Consider the following 20,945-nt stretch of genomic DNA (forward strand, 5'->3'; position numbering starts at 1 on the left):
CAGATATCACATACTTTTTGGAAATACTCCGAGTATATTGTGAAAATGAACAATAGTCTATAGATTTTCCTAGTGTTGCTGATGCCTGTGTTTGCCTCTTTCTTTCATGTGGTGAGAGAGACAGAAGAAACGTTTTGGATATGACTGATGGTTTGCTTTTGAACCATGTCATGCTGCCAGACATCACTCATTTTCCAGGATGTCTGGAGTGTAGCCCTGTTCTAATGAAGTTAATGCAGCCCTCCGTCTGAAATTCTGCCAGTCCTCACCACTCACACTCTGTTTTCTTGCAAAATATTATCTATTGAAAAGAATACCCTGAAAGGTTAGAGAAGGGAGATATTACTTAAGTAATAAGTTACACTTAACAGAAGAGTAAGCAGGAAAAGCGGGTATAGAAACAAAATCAGTTTTAGTGGAAATCAACCTTAAAATCACATTAATTGTTTGGATGGGAGAGTTGACTATTGGTTTCCTTTGGATATTTAATTGACAGTTTTGTGATTCAAGCTTTGCTTTTCTGCTACATATCTTATGTAAATTATATAGTTCCTATAAGAATACCCTGAGCATTAGGGGAAAAACCCCCCAAGAATACAACTATATTGTAGCTTTTCTGTCAGACCTTCAGGCTGCAGATTTTACATGAGTGAAGGAAAGTTCCCACACTGACAACACTCATGATTGCTGTTAAGATTGTCGTAACCAAACAGGTATTGACATGTTAAACCACTGTTCTTCTTATCTAGACTGAGTAAAATTTTCATGCAAAAGAAAGTTGGGATGGAAGAGCTGTTATGAATTCAGTACAAATAAATATATAGTTAAATACAGAAATTAGTTGAAAAAGTATGAGAAAAAAAGCAGTAAAAATATTGCATTGCACTTTATGAAAATAAATTTCATGTCTTTGCGAAAGAGATCTTTTAAGTATGTGCTTCACACATTTCCTTGAATCTAGTTTTATTGAAACTAGTCCTGAACATTTTCTGGCATGAAACAATCTACTAAAACTAGAATAGCCTATGAACTTCAGAAAGATCAAGAAACTACATGCAGTGTTTTTCAGTCTGTAACTAGAATTCACAGTCACCTTGATCAGATAACTCACCTCCAAAAATATGTTTGGCTTCAAAATTTTCCATAGCAATCAATGGAAAAAATAGTAAGAGAAATGTCTGAAAGGGATGGGAACCTACGTAGCCTGTTAAGTCTAGGCCTTCATATTTACTCCTCAGTGGCTTAATCCAGAAGATATTACTGTAAAAACATACAAGGATGTCCTTTTGCTCACTCCAATGGTTGGGTATGTTATTTTTATATGGTTCCAATAATTAAAATATTTTACTTACACTGGTACATTTTTATTTCAGGAATAAGATATCCAATGTATTGATTTAAAATAATAATTACTACTAAGTTCTTTACTATGTAATGCACGTATGTAGGTATAATAAACATATAACCAATATAATGTCAGGAAAATGCATTTATATTTTAAAATGAACATTTAATCAGCATCTCAGAAACAGGAAACAATGTACCTTTTAGCTACTGTCCCACTTTTGATTACATTGAATAACTGAGGCACAAAAATCAGCATCTGATGATACAAATACATACTCAGGTATATGTCTTTATGCATTTTTTCTTCCACAAGAACAAAATAATAGGATATAAAACTTCTTCAGAGAAGAGTTTTAGTAAAATCCTGTATAAATTCTTTTGGGGTCTTTTGGAAGGGTTTTCAGGCTCTTTTCTGTAGTGAAGTTGAAGCTGGAGTTGAGGTTCAAGGCTCTCAACTGCACCCATGTAAATAAACAGAAACCATTTCAAGTGTATTTATATTAAAGCATATGAGTAACCCTAACCTTTAGAAATACTTTGACAGCTCAGCCCTTAGCTGATTGACCAGTTTTCTTTGCTGCAAAAAGTATTCTCCAGCTTTGGTCATGTTTTGTTTATAAAACACAAGACTGAAAACAGGTTTATTTTGAAGACTGACTCTATTTATTTGTGAAACAAGATCAGGTGCAACAGTCGCATCAATCCTACCCCATTGTTTTTCTTTGTGATGCGTTCCTGGAGTAGAAATTTGCATTTTAAAGGCGGATGTGAACTTTAAATAAAATTCAAAAACCTAATAAAAAAGTCCATGATCCATAACCAACCTTTGATTCACCTTCTATAAAGTAACTAGTATGTAAAAGTCAAGCATCTATGAGCATTAACTCTCCTTCTGTCTATATTCTTGGGAATAATGTAACCCTCAGGTCACAATTGTCACTACATTCAGGTTTCCGTAGTGGAGAAGTGTCACGAATAAACTGAAGTTTATTGCTTCTTGCTGACATTTAGAAAGAAGTAAACATCTGCCCATATACATTTGAGAGCCATTGCCATTCCATCCCTCAGTTTGTGCTGATTTTTTTTTCTCCTAGTTCTCTATTCCAGTTCTTAAAAATCAGTTCTAAAAAAGACTTAAAATGCAGGCAATCAAAAGAAGTAAATTTGAAGCTAAGTTTCCAAAATCCCATTTGTAATTTGTACTACTATATAAGTAATATTAAGTACTATGAAGTGCTTTAAAGTGAAATGTTTTAGACTTCAAAATTGTACATAAGAACATGTGGCCATATTTTATTCAATGCCCAGAAATTTTCCCTGTAAAAATTCCAAAAGCTGAACACCATGGTCTAACAACGTGAACTTGCTCTATAGTTGTTGAAGAGAGTTGCTTGTTTCATTTTCCTTGGTTTGTGCCAATTACCCCATGGGATGCTTTTTAATGTTGGCTGCAGAAGCAACTTGCCTGTGCATGAAACCACAGCTGTGTTTTGTCTGAAACAGAATTGAGTGTGTTTTGATGAACTCTTGTAATACAACACAACACAATAGATCAGATCTTACTCAGCTCAGGAGAATGCAGGTATCCAGGTCATGGGCAGAGTGTCTGCAGAAGTCTTTTAAATGGACAATTATTTCACCATCAAACTGCTTCATGAAATGTACATCTGGCTGGAGTGAGGTCATAGGGCTTGATAAAGGCTTAAGTTCTGTAAAATGAGCATCATGTTTCTATATAGGAAAAACAGAAATATGAGCTCAAGAAGTTACCTTAGCCATGATATAGGGAAACATCAAAATTATCAAGGCTGAAAGAGGTAACAGTGGAAAGGAGTAACTCGGAAAGCGTGACTCCTGCTGAAGCAGGTGTGTGCTGCTGGTAAAGCAACCAGGATTTTGCAGGTTGCTTTGTCTGCGGTCAGCTCCATGCACAGGCAGAGACAGTGAACATCTGATGTAAGGAAAAAAGGCCAGGACTTCACTGTCCAGCCCTGGAGACCTTGGTCAGCAGAGCATTTCTTTGGGCAAAAGAAGAAAACAGTGGACAGCAGATGGATGCCTTTCCCAGCAGTTACTGCTGCCACTACACTCTCCTCCATCCTGGCAGCAGCAACTGCAGCAATCTTGGCTCCTTCAGGCTCTCCACAGTGCTCAGAAAGGGCTTGTGTGCCAGCAGCACCCTGGACTGGGCTTGTCACCAGTCTTCCTCGTTCAAGAGGTGCAAGATCTGATTTGTACATATTCACAAGGAGCATGGAGATGGCTCCAAATACAGCTATGAAGGGAAAAAAAATGTGAGTGAGTTGACATTTTCCTGGAGGTATGATGTCCAAAAAAGTGTGTAAATCATAATTTTGATTTTTCTTGGAATATTGATTTTTTTTATATGGATACCTATGTAAGCAGAGATGTATAGTGTCTAGGAAAATGGTAAAAAACACACCTCTGTAGCTGTGCAAAGGCCTTGCAAAGATGTAGTAAAGAGAAACAGGATTTTTGTAGACAAAAACTGCTAGCTCGCCATTTATTTTAATTGCGTATGTCAGACTGTCATCGTATAAATTGTGAGTCAGGAAACAAAAACCCTAAGGCAAATTTAATAGTCTTCATTAGAACTACTATTACAATTACCAACAGAACCTGTCTGCTTTACAAAATATCCTATCTTGTAGTTAAATAGCCTGACAAAATTAATTCCAGTTACAAAGCTCTGGGGATGACTAGAAGATTATTTTCTTTTACCTGTTTGTATGCTGCACATCATTTTACTGGTGTTAGGACTTTGGCTGCATCAGAATTCAAGGAAAGGACACTAACATATAGACATCAAAGCGATGAATTCAATGCAGCAAATTCATTCCATAGTTGCCATAGGTCTTAACTTAAGGTCTTGCAGAAGCCAGTTTTCAGTGCTGCTGCCAGGTCTCTGGGTTTTAGTGAATCCTTTCCCCAGCTCTTGCAATTTCTTTTCTGACAGAACAGAGACCAGTTTTACTTTCAGGTAATTAGTGAAACATTTTATTGTAGTGGATGGAGGTATCTTAAGCTTGGTTTTGTTTGAGCCAGACTTTTCTTCTTTATTGGTTTTAGTAACCGCTTGAGTCGGTGCTTATTGATTCAGGCTCAGTTGTGTGGTGTTTTAATTTGCTCTGGGAGTGGGCTTCATTCAGAGTCCAGATCATTAAACTGATCCAATTTTTCATTTTTCTGAGATTTCCTTAGAGATATTATTACTCAGGGTTTACTTGAAGTTCACCAAAATTATAGGTGAGGTTGCCTTCCCTTTCCTAATCTCCCAAGACTCACTGGGCATATGCAGAACACCATGGAAGAGGGTTCTGCTGGAGGTGTTCCCAATATAACTGCGCTGCATCTCAGAAGGCAAACAGAAATCAGAAAGAAGAACAATTAACCAATCTTCATAAGTACCTATTTATCCTAAAAAAACAGCACTGATGGAAACCCCACCACCTTTGTAGATACTCCTAGTGCTCAGCTATCATTTACAGCCAGAAATCTGTTACTGTTTACTTACATTCCTAGTGCAGCAACTTCAGCAAGCTTCTCTCTTATCTATGAGTATGGAAAACAGTGTATTCTGTCTGCTTTTGCAGATACTTTTCAATATTTGGAGGCAAGCAGCCCTTGGTGGAGACAGTTCAGATTCACACGTGTCCACCTGGTGGAGGAACTTGAGGTAAAAATTTGATCCAATATACAAAGATTCCTATGCTTTTCCTCCTGGAACAAAACCAGCAACGTGCCTTGGTGTACAATGATCATTTTTAGTGAATCCAGAGGATTATATAAGCTATCTCGAAGAAGCATTGAAAGTAGACTTGATGGGGGAGCATCCATACTTTGTGCCTTTACACATCCAACTTTTCCTGTCAGGCCGGTGTGCAGCCCAGTCCTTTGTGTCAAGGGCTCACCATGAGAAGCTGTGCCTGCTTTTGGTCATCAAATCCCCTCATGACATTATTTTTGAGGTGTTTTATCCCAAGGAATCCTGGCATAACCTGTGTAGCTCAACATGTAAATAGGACAGTTATATATTTAATTAACCATAGTGACAAACTCAGTGTTAGAAGAGTAATTATTTCTGTATTGTCTTTGATATTTTTAAGAAATGAATTTTGAGTTTTAGTTTGGTTTAGATGTGAGAAAGAAGACACACTAACTCATTTTAAGTTGATTAGATTCTTGGTTTGTCTTTTCTTTCGTCCCCTTTTAAAATAACTCCAGAAACCACCCTTTGAAACTTCTATTTTTTAATAAAAAGTAAATCTTTGGAGTTCTAATTACGTTCATCTTCCACTGATATCCCACAAGTAATTGTCTAGAAACAAATCAATCACAGTATCAGGTTAATAAATTATAGAATTGGCCTAACTTTGTGAATCTGTTTCTATTTTTTTTAACAATTAGCTTAGAGTGAACTCTTAGGTTGACCGAGTTTGAAATCTATTGCTGCTGAAATTTGGCTTAGCTGGAAACTTGTCAGTTTGTATCAATTTTGTATCAGGGTTTTGACACTTTATTAAAAGTTTTTTACTAAGGCTGAGGAGCCTATATTCACATAGTCATTTAAGAATTTAATATGGTAACATAAATTAAAGTGCAAGCTTTTTAGTTTTGTTATGGTAGTCTGTGTTTAATTTAATTTTTTTAAGGAAAAACTGAAACACTGAAGGTAAAATGTATGGCCACAGAAACTAAGGAGTAAAACCACTTTTCAATTATTTTAGTCATATTTCTTATATTATTTTTTGTACATTTCTATTAAAGACTTTTAAAAGAAAAATATTCAAACAAGACAACTGGAGTGAGTCGATAGCTCATTTTATCTGAGAATTTTCAATAAACTGTTTCAGTTGTGAAAGAATTATTTTATTCATTAATATGTTCTTTTGCTATTCTTACCCAAAAATATCATGTCAAGGTCACTATCCATCAGTTGTATCTATCAGTTGCTTTCTGGAGATAGAATTAGCTCCTCCGATTTTTTCCATGTAGGAAAAATAATCAGTAGATAAAACATTTCTTCTGATATGCAGAGAACCCAGAGTAGTGTTGTTAAATCCCCAGCACAGCTTATCCAAATTGAATTTAATGAAATTGAAGCACTTCAGGGATTTTGTTTCATGAGCTTACTGCATTTCTTCCTATTATTGTATACTGTGATCTTTTCTAAGAGCAAGATGTTCGCAATTATACGATTTCTTTGCAACACCAGAGGAAAATGTTTGTGTCAAGGAGAGTCACAGTATTACACGGCAGTGATTGAAGAGAATGGGTTTGTCTTATAGTACACATTTCCTTATAAAAATTCTGAAGGAAAGTTTCAATGCTTGAAATTTTTGCTACATTAGGTTATTGAAAAGAAACCAGCAAATTCTCATTAAAACACCATGGAAAACCCAACGCAGGCAAACTTGAATCAACCAATACCAAACTAACTCATGGCCACTTGCACACTCACATAAAATAGCTTATTTTAGTATTTGTCATCACTAAAATAGAAAGGTTTTGTGTCAAAAACTGTGTAATAAATTACATATTTTCTACAACAGTTTGGCTATATTTATGCAAAGTAGATAACAATGTACTGTTGACAAGGACTTAATACGAAGCTGAAATTCTCTCAAGGCATTCTATATAGTCATTACGTCAGAGAAATTATGTTCATAAGTTTCTATAAGTAAAACATAGTTTTATGCCCATAAAAACAACATTGACTGACCATCATAAACTTCAGGAAGACAGACTGTACATCAGCAGATCACATACCTGGACAGGGGTGCATCATTAGCAGTGATGTGTTGAGCTGCCTAAAGGTGTTCCACAGGTTTGTTCCAGCAGTCAAAATTTACCTGAGACTATTTTTTTTCTGGACACCTTGGGGAGCAGGTAGCTTCTTGGTGTTGAAGGCATGATCATAAATATATATATTTATCGCTCAGTGTCTCATTATCTCTGTACTTAGCTGTTTCTTGGAAATGAAATACGGGTATTTAAACCGTAAGAAGTTCTGAAAAGGCAATAATTGTTAGAAGCTTGACCTCAGTGAAAAAATACTTAGTCTTAATCCTGTTCATCTGCAAAGGCGATACAGGAGAAATAGACTTGTCGAGCATGTGACCTGTGATCTGGGGCTGCCATATGCAAACTTTCCTGTGTTTCTTCATATTTCAAATAATTCTGGTTTAATAAAAAGTATTACCATACAAAAATATTAATAGTGTTACTCTAATTTAAAAAAAACCTTATTCTCGTGCCTTTAGAGGAGACTTTTCATTATATTGATTATGGAAATATTTTTAGAACTCTATACTAATCTTATAATTGACTGGATATCTGCTCAAAAGAGGGCCATATCTGCTGGGATTTGATCCAGAAATTGTCCCATGCTAGTTTGCAGTATCCTGGGGATAAGAGAAAATACACATCCACATCTGAGGTAGGAGAAAAGGCAGTCAGCTAAGAGAAATTATGGCACATCCAGATTATTGGAGAATTTTGCCGGAATAAAGAGAGATATTAAAGCCGCTTACCTGAAATTTTAGATTTAGGTGTTTTAGCTGGATCATTAGCACGGGGATTATGGGATATTAATCTACGGGTTAGTTGCACCTTCTATTTCTCACATTTCAAACCCCAAAGGAATTTGAGGGGAAAAAAAGGAATCATTGTAGACTTTTCAAATATTTTTTATCTAAGAAGCATATTATGATCTAGACTACACAAGTAGACTACACGAAGCTTTATAATTTAATAAATTGGTAGTTTCCTAATTTTTATTGGAGCAAGAAATGCTAATGGAATCAGCCTTGTGGGTTTTGTGGTGCGGCTGCAAGGGAGGCAGCGCGTCCGCCCGGTAGCCACCAGAGGGAGCCCGAGAAGCTGCGCAGACAAGCGATGTGGAAAACTGACAAAGCAGAAACGGCGTTGGAAAAAAATTGACAAAGAGGAACTGATCTTGCCTCTCTGTTCCTATGCTCGAAGCTGTTACACAAGCTGACGTTTCCATCTATTTCAGTAATGAAATCTGTTTGGATGAATGGTTTCCTTACTGAAATCCTGCAGGAGGACAATGAAGACTAAGTGATCCATCTGCGTTTCTTTAAACCACATCTAGAGATTATTTTTTTTAATTAAGTAGTTAGTGTGGAATTGCGTACACAGTAGTTGAAGTGCTTTCTTTAAAAAAAAAAAAAAAAGGTAAATTTCCCTAACATCTCCTAAGGGCTGTCTTTAATTCAACAAACTAAACAAAGTAAAGACAATAGATTTAAAGACTCAAAAATGTGTTTTCTTCTTTCTGTACTGGTAATAACTCTCTGATATCACTGTGGCAACTGGAAAAACAAAGGTAGAACAGCTGTCTAAATGAAAGTAGAACATTCATATTCTTTCTGAATATAGTTTTCAAGGTTAACAATGGTTCAGTGTCAAAACCAACTCATGTATCAAATGGGATAACGGCAAAAAGTTTTAGTTCAGATATGTCCTTCTCGGTAATCTCATTAGTTACTTGAATTGTAGAATGAAGACTGAACTCAGCAAATTTGCAGACACTGTTGTTGTCAACACATTAAAGAGCAAGCTCAGAAATCAAAAGGATCTGAGAAAAACTGAACACAAATGCCACTCCCTTAGTGGCAGAATAGCATCTACACACGTTCAAGTGAGGAACAACAGGTGAGGCAGAGGTGCTGTAGAAAAAGATCTCAGGATCATAGTGGATTTTAGGCTGGACCATGACTGAACAACATGATGTTATTCTGAAAAAGGCAAATGCACACTGGAAAATAAAAATAAAAATCTCCTAAAATTCTTGGCTCAAACAAAACAAGATGTTCTTTGATTTTACAGTGCACTTTGTGAACTACTGAAAATAAGTTAATAGAAGAAGTTAATTACTGGGAGCCTACTAGCTGATTGACTTAATGGGAGGCAGAAGCTTCTTTATATTGCTGGGATCACATGCATTTAAAATAAAGTTTGGGTAACCAGTTTTAAGTGACTGCTAACCATTTTAAATAAAAGCTAATAGTTTTAAGTGACTGCCAATATTTAGAGAAAAATAATTTGGCTTTTGAAAGCACTTAAACAAAACACCTGTACTAAATTGGGAATCTGAAGTCTGAAGTTTTCATCAGTGTATGTGGACATCTGTGTTTTGGAAACAGTTAGGATCTGGATGTGTTTAATGGGATATACATTTCTAAATGTAAATGACAGTGAACCACTATATTTTTCTTAGCCTTTTTCTCATAGTAATAGATGAAATATGGGATTATAATTAGAATGAATATTCATTATAAGAGGTGATTTCTTAAGATGATGGTCTAAAGAATTCAGCAATATCACTGGCAGATCCAGATTCTTCTGTGGAAGGCCATGGGTTCACTTTCCAGCAAGATGATTTTTAACACCACTTCATAAAATTAGTGCTGGCCCTTTCTGTATTTTTAAACAGTATAAAGTGAATCAAGTTTTTTAAATTCAAAAATTTTTAAGGAAGTATGAGAATTCTTTAACATTCTTCCTGTACTACCACAAGCTGTGGGAGCTGTACAAAAATATTTCTGTTTTTCTCGTTTCGATCATTTATGGTTGCACTGTGGATGTGGTATTAAATAATCTTTTAATTGCATGGTAGCTCATGCAATAAAATCATATTTGAGATGATTGAAGAATTTGAATATAATATGATGTAACATCAGATCAAGGACTATTTTAATTGTAGATGTAGCTAATTCAGTGAAAATGCACCACAAGTGCATCCAATGAGTAATGAATGGATGTTCTGGCCTTTTGACTACTTCTCAATATCTGGACTCCATAAAACTTGCGTGATATGGGAAATATGATTGTAATTATCAGAAGAATCATACTTGCTTCCTCTCAGAGGTAAAAGTCAGCTTTCTTGTGATACTGTGTCCTCAGTCCCCAACATCGGATTGAATGTTTGCACCTTATCCTCTGAAATGTACAGTAAAGGTACAATATATGGTGTTACCTGTGGGGTGGTTTCCCTTTGGCAATTTCTCTGAGTGATAGTGGGTATTGAATAATGAGCAACATGCTGAAACAAGCCTCAAAAACTGCGGGCAGAAACCCAGCTTCTGTTTGCTAAGCCTCCCACTCTCTGTGCTATGGTACAGCCTCTCTGATTCACAAGTTGTTTCACAATGTGACAAGATCCAGTCATGAAGGATGGCAGATTGTCACGGGCGCAGAATGGAATGAGTGTTTCTCCGTGGCTGGAGTTTCTGCACTTCCACTAAAAAATAGGAGGAAATGGTAGGAATCCTCTTTGTTTAGAGTTGCTGTTCCTACTAGATTTTTAAACTGGACAGAGAAGAAAAAGACAGCATATTTTACATTTTAAGACTATTGATTGATTCTTCAGCTTTGATTATATTTTTAAACCCTAAAAAAGAAACAAGCTATCTCTGGGAGAAGCTTATACCTGGAAGACTAGGTCTGAGAGCTGTAGACTCAGTTCTTTCCACGGCCATTTTTGATGCTATATACTGAGCAAGGAATCAGATTTAATTTTTTTCCCCTTCCTTGCCATTAGTAAATTCCCAGGGAGTTTTTCAGTTGCTCAGGTACATTACTGGCCAGAGATGTATGAATACCTAATGAGAAGTCAGTCTCAATATAATTTTCCTTACTGGACCTGATGGCCACAGGTGAACTGTGTGTCCCTTTGCTCATGTTTGTGTCTTATCATTTCTCTGAAAACAACCAAGTAACAAGAATTGTTTTCTTATCTGTTCCCACAAAGTGAAAGTGAGTCAATTAGTGATAAGAATGGAAACCTTGTGCTCCAATTCAGACATGCAGCTGTTTGATCTTCCTGAACAACAACCTCCTATCAGCAATTTGAAAAATTCTTCCAGGTTTTATTTGTGCTAAACCAGAAAAAATCCTTCTGGTGGAGGAATGCAAGCAAGATATCGATCCCTGAGGAAAATTTGTGAGTAAAATAACCACTCTAGACCTCTCTCTTCTCATCTTGGTTTGGATATTCTCTCTGGACTATGGAAGAATCGTGGGAAATGGGGCTCTCTGAGCCACAGAAAGAAATGTACCTAGAAGTTAAAGGAATCCTTGAACAACAAAACAAAAAAGTTATGGAACCGGGAGATCTAGAACTTTTTTTTAACTGGCTTTTCAAAAATTTCTCCTGTATTTCTCGAGACTTACTTTTTGATGTTGAACCTCCTGGATCTTGTCAGGGGTGTTTTTGGGACAAGATCTTGTGGGAGATGAAAGATCAAACAGAACATGTATTAGTGATTGAACCCTTGCGTGGATCCATGGTAGTCAGTGGAGCTATTAAAGAGCATTTATATGGTTCTATTACCCCTAAAGCAAAGGATGGCCATAGTCCCGCGGCCGAGGCCGCACGGCCGCCATCCCTGTGGCACACGCCGGCGGAGGTGCCTGCGCTGGATGCGCCCGGCCCCCTTGGGAGTGCGCGCCTTATCGCGGACCCCATCCCTGTCTCGGGTCCCCGGCTATGCGGCCGCAAGTGAGGGAGCGATGCCGCAGGCGCCATGGGTGCCGTGGGCCACGAGCAGCCAGGAACCGGGCATCGGCGTGGCAGGCCGCTCTGAGCACACGGCTCGGAGAGCCCTGCGGAGGGAGAAGCGGCGGTTCCCACAGCGACACGAGGAGCAGCGCAGTGCCGAGCCGGAACGGGGCCGCTCTCAAAGCAGCGTGGAGTTGGCGGAGCGGAACCACTCACAGGGCACGGAGCCAGCGGCGATGGCAACGCGGGGCCGCGCAGAGCCCAGACACGCGCCGGAGCAGCGCCGCTTGGAGGGCACGGAGCAGCCGCAACGCGGGGGCCCGGCCGAGACGTCGGAGTCGGCGAGGCGGCGACCACACGGGACCAGCAGCCATGACGAACACGCAAGCACGTGATAGGAGAAGTTGTAGCCACGAAAGTCACAGGAACTGTGAAATGGTACAATGTAAAAAACAACTATGGATTTATAACACGAGATGATACAGGGGAAGATCTATTCATCCATAGAACTGCCATTAAAAGGAATAACCCTAAGTGTAGGAGATGGGGAAGTTGTACAAGTTGATACAGTGCAAGGAAAGAAGGGTTTACAAGCAGCAAATGTTACTGGGCCTGGAGGTATTCCCGTCAAAGGCAGCCGTTATGCACAAAATTATAAACAATATCCATCCCAGCAGCAACTTCCCTACCCACAGCCTACTTCCCCCTTTTACCCTATACCCAACATGAACCCCTTCCTAAGTTTACCCTATCCCCAGTTTATTCCTAATCCGTTTTTCACCCCATGGCTTCCATATACAATTCCATTTCCCTACAATTCCACTCCGATGCCGAGGGGGGGATGAAAAGAGGGAGAGAAGAAATTAAACCCTCTCCTGCCTCAGTTTCCCCACAAAGCATGCCTGGAGAGTTTTGTCTCCCTTCTGTCAGCCCTAAGATGTTCCACAGAATCTGATTGGACATTTAAAGACTCAGGAAGGTGGCTTGTTTTGTCTTGAAACTGTTCTTGTTATGTTTATCCAGTTGTTTTCATTCTCCTTTTATTAAAATAAAATGGGTGAGATGTCGGGGTCCCTTCTCCTGCCATGGAGCCCTGGGAGAGGGGCCCTGGGGGGGAGACACAGGGTTTCCCTGCCCCTGGTCAGCTTCATTCCCCATTGGTTGGTTTGGGTTCCCTGATAACGCCAAGGACCCTTGGGTCCCATGACTGCCAAGTTCCTGAGCAGAGCCCCAGCCATGCGGCTGGAGAAATAAACATCTCTGAAACATCTACCACAAATCTGTCCATATATACTTCGTTTCCACGGGACTCCTGGTTTGAAATATACTTGTTGCAGTAATCCCCGCTGTGACATCTTTCTGCTTTTAATTACTGTTTATATTCCTAACATTTTGACGAGTGTCCATGATCAAACAATATCTAATTATTTCATGTGTATAAAGGAAATGCAAAAACTCAGTTGCTACTAAGACAACCATATGGAAAGCACCTGTAAGTAACCATATGGCTTCTATAGATAGGAGCATCATAGGATATCTTACTGATTTTTCTGGGGCTAGCCAAATAGCTAATCAGGTGCTTAAGTGGTAGTACCACCAAAACCTTGAAAGACATTTTGTTAAAGCATTCCAAGATCTAAAGCCAGATAACCAGTTCTTATGATGAAATGGTTTTAATTCTCTTTTTCCTTCCCTTCCTAACAATTTACTATAAATAGGATGCTACTGCTACCCTAAAAAAGAAAAAAAACTTCCTTTCAATCAGTACACTTTTATCACCAATGACAGTTAAACCACTGGAACTGGAGTTCTTGTCTGCTTGGGAAGATTTATAAAAGAGCACTTGCTACTTTCCATGATTGGAAAAGCAAGAGCATTACATCCCACTTCACAGATGAAGATTGGGCTGAGGTCAGTTCTTACAGCCGAGAGCATTAGTTGCTTGCATTGCATGTGACATTATGACCTGTCAGAGAGGAAAAAAAAAGAAAGAAGAACAAAAACTAGGAAAAAGCAGAGCATGGAAATGTGATTAGATGTGGTAGAGACCAGGGTTCAACTCCTCCCTGATGCTGGCTGCCTCCTCTGTGCCTACTGCCTAAAATCTTTCAGCCTAGGGAAAATTTAGGGTTGAATTACATATTTAGTACAAATCCCTTTAACAAGGCTGTCTTGTGGCAGATCTTCAAACACAAACATGAAATGGCAATAAAATAAACTTGGTTTAAATTTTAACTCAAGGACCATACAAACAATAGAAAATAGGCTTGTAAGGAAAGAACTAGCATCTCAAAAGTAACTTTCAAGGAAATTGTACAAAACTTCATTAATGGAGTGATCTCCAGTTTATCAATTACCTTGAACCTTTTTGTAAGGTCCTCACAGGGGATATTGCCTGTATAAATAAGGCATTGTTACTGCAAAAAAAGAAAATTTAATTCTGCAGAATTGAAGTCAAAGGAAAAATTTACCATCAAGTAGCTTGGTAAAAGACTTAAATGACAAGCTTGGTTTATCATGGTTTCCACTTTTTCTGCAAATAAGCTTAAATGGTACTAGACAGGGATGATGTTTAGTAGGACTGGTAAAACTGATAGATTTGTAGCAAGTTATTTTTATGCTTGAGCTACCAACTTTATGCTCAAACTTATGACATGCTGATCAAGAAAAACATGGTGTAATGAGATGTAATTTCTTGAAAAAATTCTAATTTTAGGGTAATATTTCTGTAAATATCTGTTTCTTCAGGGATTTCCTTTACTGGTATAAATAAAATTTATATGCTGCTTTTCTGGGATAAAATTTTTCTAATCACTTATTACTCAAAGGAGATTATGTTTATGTTGAAAAAGAAGCATCATTGATTATGATTCAAAGGCAACATTAAATCTTATGAAAAAGCTGCAAGAACTCAAAAAGATGAAGGAAATTGCTTTAAGTTTTTTATCCTATAATGATATTAAACACTTCACTGGTATTAATTACTTGGTAATGCAGGAATGTATGGAGAGGCAGGAGTAAGATCTGTAACAGCAGCAGATGAAATGAGGCTGTGAGCTGCAACACCAGAGGTATGAGAAGCTGAGTTCAGAGCCATTAAGCACCGTCAGTGAGATCCCCCTCGTTGGATTCTTCACATTACTTAAACTGTCATGATCAGGATCAAATCCTTGTGCTTTCAGGATGACTCTTTCCGTTTGAAGAATCCACCTCCTTCCATATCAGTGACTGGCTGAGGTATAGCACTGGTTCATAAAGATCTAAACCATGCGTTGCCTGTGGGCTGTGTATGCAGCAGCTCACACCAAGGCCTCAGGACCAGCCCTATCCCATGGGTTATTCCATTAGACATCTGTTGTTTCAAGGGTAGAATCCTTATGCCTTGATTCCCCCTTAATATTTTTTATCTCATCAAGACTGGACACAAAAGGCACAGAAATGCAAGGCATCATGGAAAGTACCATCATACTGTAGCTAATGCAAAACTTGACAGTATTTAAAATAGTTTTAGGTAATAAGTCAGGTTCTACTTTTAGAGTAATGCCAACCTACTGAACTAAATGCCAAACTGGTCATTAAAATTTGTGTTAGAAACATTCATTCTTATCACAAACTATGCTAAGAATAGTTTGTTTGCTTTTTTTTTCACGAAGTTTATTAGATTTAATATTAAGAGTCTAAGAAATACCCCACAATTAATATGTCTTGCTTCAGCTGCCTCCTGAGTTTGTGCATTTTCATTTAAGAACTAGATTCAGTTTTTGAATAAAGCTAAGCTAAATAATACTGAACTCTGTCAGGTTCAGGTCAGTACAGAAATAGTTGAGGGATAAAATTACCTTTCTTAATTAATCATCTTTGACATGGGGGAAGGTCAGGTATTTTTCACTACACATTAAAAGACAGATAATCACTGAAGGGCTTCTCCTTTTAAACATATTTTTTAAGCACAAAATATTCCCTACATTTCGTGCTGGCCATACTATAGAACAGTATTTTGCTCTAAGATATCTAGATTCAAATTTGCTGTCTAGATTCCGATTTCAAATATTTCTCACACACACCTAGAAAGAAATAGCCATTAACTTGAACAGAATTAGAAGTACAGATCCATACAGAATTAAATCGCTGCAAATGAACTGGGTTTTGTATTTATTTTAAAGTCTAATATTCCCTTGAATGACAATGAGGAGCTAATCTGCTGGAAGGGCAAAACAGCAAGTTTAAATATAATAAGAAACTGGTTAAAGGATTATGGACAAAGAACAATCCCTGTATTAGTGGAATGTAGTATATCCAAACAGCTTTGGATAAGGTCATTTCCCCTGAAGTTACCGCTGCAGTTCAGCCATAGATTTAAGCCTGCATAAATGAGGCTCTGGAGATTGCCTGAATTCTTATCAAGGGCAGAAGTGAAGAGCATAAAAACCAGATAAATTAAGACTGAAGGCAGGGAAACTCAAGGGTTCACTTAGGCTATATCTACATTAGCATATTAATTTTGCTCAGGAGTGTGTTTTTGAAGCAAATCCCCAGCTGACACCTGTTCCTATAATTCAGTTCTTCCCATTCAGGCTGAGCCTGGAGGCTGCCTTACAGCTGAAGCTGAGCTGGGCATATGATACACTTCAGAATACATATCATGTGCTGCAGCAGCAGGTGGATGTCCAGTGCCTCAAGGAGACCGAGTGGGGTTAGGGTAAAACTGCTGGAAATATGTTTGTTGTGTGTAGTGGTTTGGCTCAAAATATTCATTACTGTTCACCTTCTGTGAGGTAAGAATTAGGAGAAAAGCAAAGCAGGCACAAAACTTGAAAGAATATGGAGATGTTTATTAATAGACCTAAAAGAAGGAAGAAAAAAACCAAAATAAAATCATACCACACTTTCAGAACACTTCTCCTCCCCCCACCTATCTCCCTTCTCCCAGTGACAATGTAAAAAGACAACCCTTGAGATGTTCAGTCTGTTCACCACTTACATAATAACCTTGTTCAGTTCATTTAGGAAGAGGAGTCTCTCTTGCTCATACCATGGAGATATTATCAGAAGGAGACAGCCGCCCGGGTTGGTTCTCTGCTCGCATCATGTGGGAGTCCCTTCCCATGACTTACAGCTTTCTCCACAACTGCTTTTGAAGGTCCAATCTTGAGCTACTGGGGTACCATTTTAAGGTCGAGCCACTCAGAAACAAAAATTCTCTTCACCCATCTCTGAGAGCATTTTCATCTCTAAGAATAGAGGCCCTTCTCCTTCCCTGGGAGGAAAAGGGTCCTCATCATCTTCATCTCTAGGACCATCTCTGGGAGTATTTCTAGGAACAGAGGTCTTCTCCTTCCAATTGGAGCAAGAGTCCTCATCACTTTCATCTCTCCCTGTTCAAATTTCTCCTCAAATTACAGCTGCTTCAGCATTTGCTTATTCCAGGACAGGTACTTTTGCTCACAAGTACAGTTTGAACACTCCACCCCCCATGCTTTCATGAAATTACAATGGGTACTCTGATGTATCATAGTCCATCACCACCATAGCTTTACAACAGAATTTCAGCTTTAAGCATCTCCTCTTTCTCCTCCCTCAGACTTTCAGCACTAAATGGGTTAATCTCACCCGAGCTTTGCAGCTGGAATTTCGCTTATTGCTGTTGGTCACATGATCTGTGCTGGGCAGCAGGGCAGCTTCAGCTGAATCTTGGGCCACACTGGAGAGAGGGAGCCGCCCGTCTGCACAAAGCAGGGCTGGGGGGGGGCCGCAGGTGGCACAGGGCCCATCGGCTCCAGGATGGCTGTGGCCCAGCCTGGCCCAAGCAGGTCCTAGCAGGGCCCAGCAGGGCCCAGGCCAGCTACCAGCTCCGGCCGGAAGCAAGAGAGAGCCTCCTGGGGTTTGCCCATTCCTAAATGTGGACCACAGAGGCGGTCAAAATTCTAAGTGGCTTAAAAAATTGTCCATATTCAAACTAGCCAGGTGATAGGTTCTGTTAGCTCATAGAGGAAGCCGTAAGCACCTCTTTGCAAGAAAATCACTTCTGGGACTATGCTCGCTAACCCATGACATTCTGGAATTTGGGTCCCCAGCACTAACCATGTGGTTTGGCCAACGAGCTCCCCTTGGGCAGTGCTACTTGGTCCCATGACACAGCAAAAATGCAGCTCTTGCCTGAAGGCAGGAAGAAAATCACCTTTTTAGAGCCATAATTGCAGGTTAAATAATTTGTTGAATTTGGGCCAAAGTTAGGCCCCTTACAGTAAGTGTGGGGACGTTTTATAGCAAGTAGAATAATTGGAAGAGGTTTTGTTGCTGTGCTTGGTGTGAACAACTGTTAAGTCAGTCACTTAAGCAGCAGTGGATTACTGCTGACATTTTGGTGGTCTGAGTATCCCTTCTCAATGGGTTTGCTTGGGTTATGAGTGTTACACTTGGCAGTGGATCTGCCCTAGTATCTCCTTTACTGACAGTAATGACAAATAGTGAAAAGCGATTTGAAAAATGAAGCATTTGCACAATAAATTTGTAACTTCCTTTTACAGTTGATGACACTAGTATTTGACATGTAAATAATAATAAATAGACACCTTAGCCCATTCTAGTCTTTCATAATAAATGCAGTTGCATAATAGTAATCTTAGAGATTTGAAGTGGTGTTTAGAAGGGAATTCATAAGAACAACAGATTTGAACAGGTCTTGACTGAGTCCTTTGATTAATAATGCCTGAAATTTGCTTGAATTTGTGCTAAGGAAATACATCTCAATGGGAAATAATGGTGTTTAACTTCTTGCATCGCTAGATTCACTTTTATTAAAAAGCTGTTACAAGTCAGAGCCTTTTGTATTGAACTTTACTAATTATAAATAAAATATAGTTGTATTAATAAACCCAGACACTGGTGTTGGCTGGGATAGAGTTAATTTTCTTCTTAGTTGGTGGTACAGTGCTGTGTTCTGGATCTAGTGTGATAATAATGTTGGTAACACATTCATGCTTTGGTAGTTGCTATGTGGTGCTTACCCTAAGTCAAGGACTTTTCAGTGTCCTATGCTCTGCCAGCGAGCAGGTGCACAAGAAGCTGGTGGGGGGAGCATGGCCAAGACAGCTGATCCAAACTGGGCAAAGAACCATAGAATGTTGTTTTCAGTCAACAAACTGGGGGAAGTTGATCAGGTCCTGCTAATTGCTGCTCAGGAATGGGCTGGGCGTTGGTCAGTGGGTGGTGAGAAATTAAATTATGCATCACCTGTTTCTCTTGGGCTTTATGACTTTCTCTCTCTCCTTTTAAATAAAAACAATATGATTATTGTTATTATTCTAATTAGTATTATGAGTATATTTGAGTTTGTTTCAGCCATTAAACTGTTCTTATCTCATCCCACGAGGTTTACTTCTTTTTTCTCCATTTCTTCTCCCCATTGGGGGTGGAAGAGTACTTATTTGCTGGTTGGGGTTGAATCACAACAGTACTATTTACTTCAAATTGATAATGGCTCTCAATAAGCTTTGTTCTCTGAGAACTAATAATCAGCTGAAGTGGTGGGTTTGCTTGTTAAATTTTTCCAGTGTTTTCCCTCTTTCTTTCACATGAAAAACACAAATGCTGTAAAGATGTTTATAAATAACAAACTGAGTTGAAAATTATTCACATTAATTTCTTTGTCAGCTACATAAAGAAATACAGGTCCAGGCACGACCTTCTAGGTCAGTGTATTGCAGGCAATCACTGTAGAAAGATAAGGTACAGTCCCCTCAGTGTCATGGAGCAGCAGGAATTTTGTTATCATTGAACCACTGCTTCCTTGAAAACATTCAATTTTATTCGCCTTTTGATAAGTCCATTGTTCTAAGAGAATGGTGATTAAAAACGAACCAACACACTTTCGAACTTGAAGAACACCTAGGATGTGTTAAATCAGTTCTGTGATTCTCTTCGTAGACTTTGACATTTCTGGTTTCATATGGTTATTTTCCTTACTGGTGTTTTGTGGGTAGAGAGCTGTTTCTGTTTATTTGTGTGCGTGGGCACACATGCATGCCCTTATTTTTCAGTCCAGGAAAACAGAAAGGTTTCAGATCACATTTGGCACTATGACAAAAATATGTTAGTTAGTTTCTAGACAGTATAAAATCAAATTCATGTAAAAAAACTTAAAAAAATAAATCTGAGTAACCAATAACCACAGAGGTCTGGCTGGATTTCCAAGATTCTTATCCAGACCTCAATCCCCAAGTGAAAAGTTCACTGAGTACTTAACTTTACTTGGCAGCTGCTCACCAGGCTAGACATCACCTGTGTAATTTCCCTATTAATCAATAAAGAAGTTCTGTATTTTTATGACATTAGTTTTAAAAATATGAGACTTAAGAAACAAAATTTGATCAGGCACTCAATCTGCTATTTGCAAGGTTTTCTTTCATATGATTCTTTGAAATTCTCACATCAAGCTGACTTTCCTTCTCAATGAATTTAAATACTGGCCCATGATGGGCATTCTTTGGGTCTGCACAAAGGGCACAAATCAGCAGCAAAGGATGCCATTGTTTTTTTACCACCTCATTACTCATGTGGATCAATCTAACAGGTAAAAAAAAAGGGTGAAAAAAACAAACACTTTCAAGACACTTATTTGAAAAAGCTTCCCAGTAATTTGTATGAATGGGGGTGTTCTCTTAAAGTACACTCACGTGTACAAGGCTATGTTCTGCTGCTCATTCTACTCATTTTAGAGGAATCAGTCACTACAAATAAGGTCACCAGATAAAGCTGCTTTAAAGCTCTTGCTCAGCTGCTCACCTTGGCAGAAAAAGAATAAAAGCAAGTTCTGATCAAGATCTGCACTTAGTTATGAGATCAATATACACTACTGAAATTTTAATGATGAGGCATTTTTTTAATGCTTGGAAATTATCTGATTTATGTGCCTTCTCTCAGGAATCTAAGCTCCATAAGTAAACAATAATGATGAATTTAAGTACTCTAAAATGGCCTCCAGAGGTCAACTCTCTCTGCTGACTACCAAGGAAAGCTAGGCTACTCACCCACATCAGAGCTCTACAGC

Source organism: Corvus moneduloides, chromosome 1, assembly GCF_009650955.1.
Source record: "Corvus moneduloides isolate bCorMon1 chromosome 1, bCorMon1.pri, whole genome shotgun sequence".
NCBI classification, from domain to species: domain Eukaryota; kingdom Metazoa; phylum Chordata; class Aves; order Passeriformes; family Corvidae; genus Corvus; species Corvus moneduloides.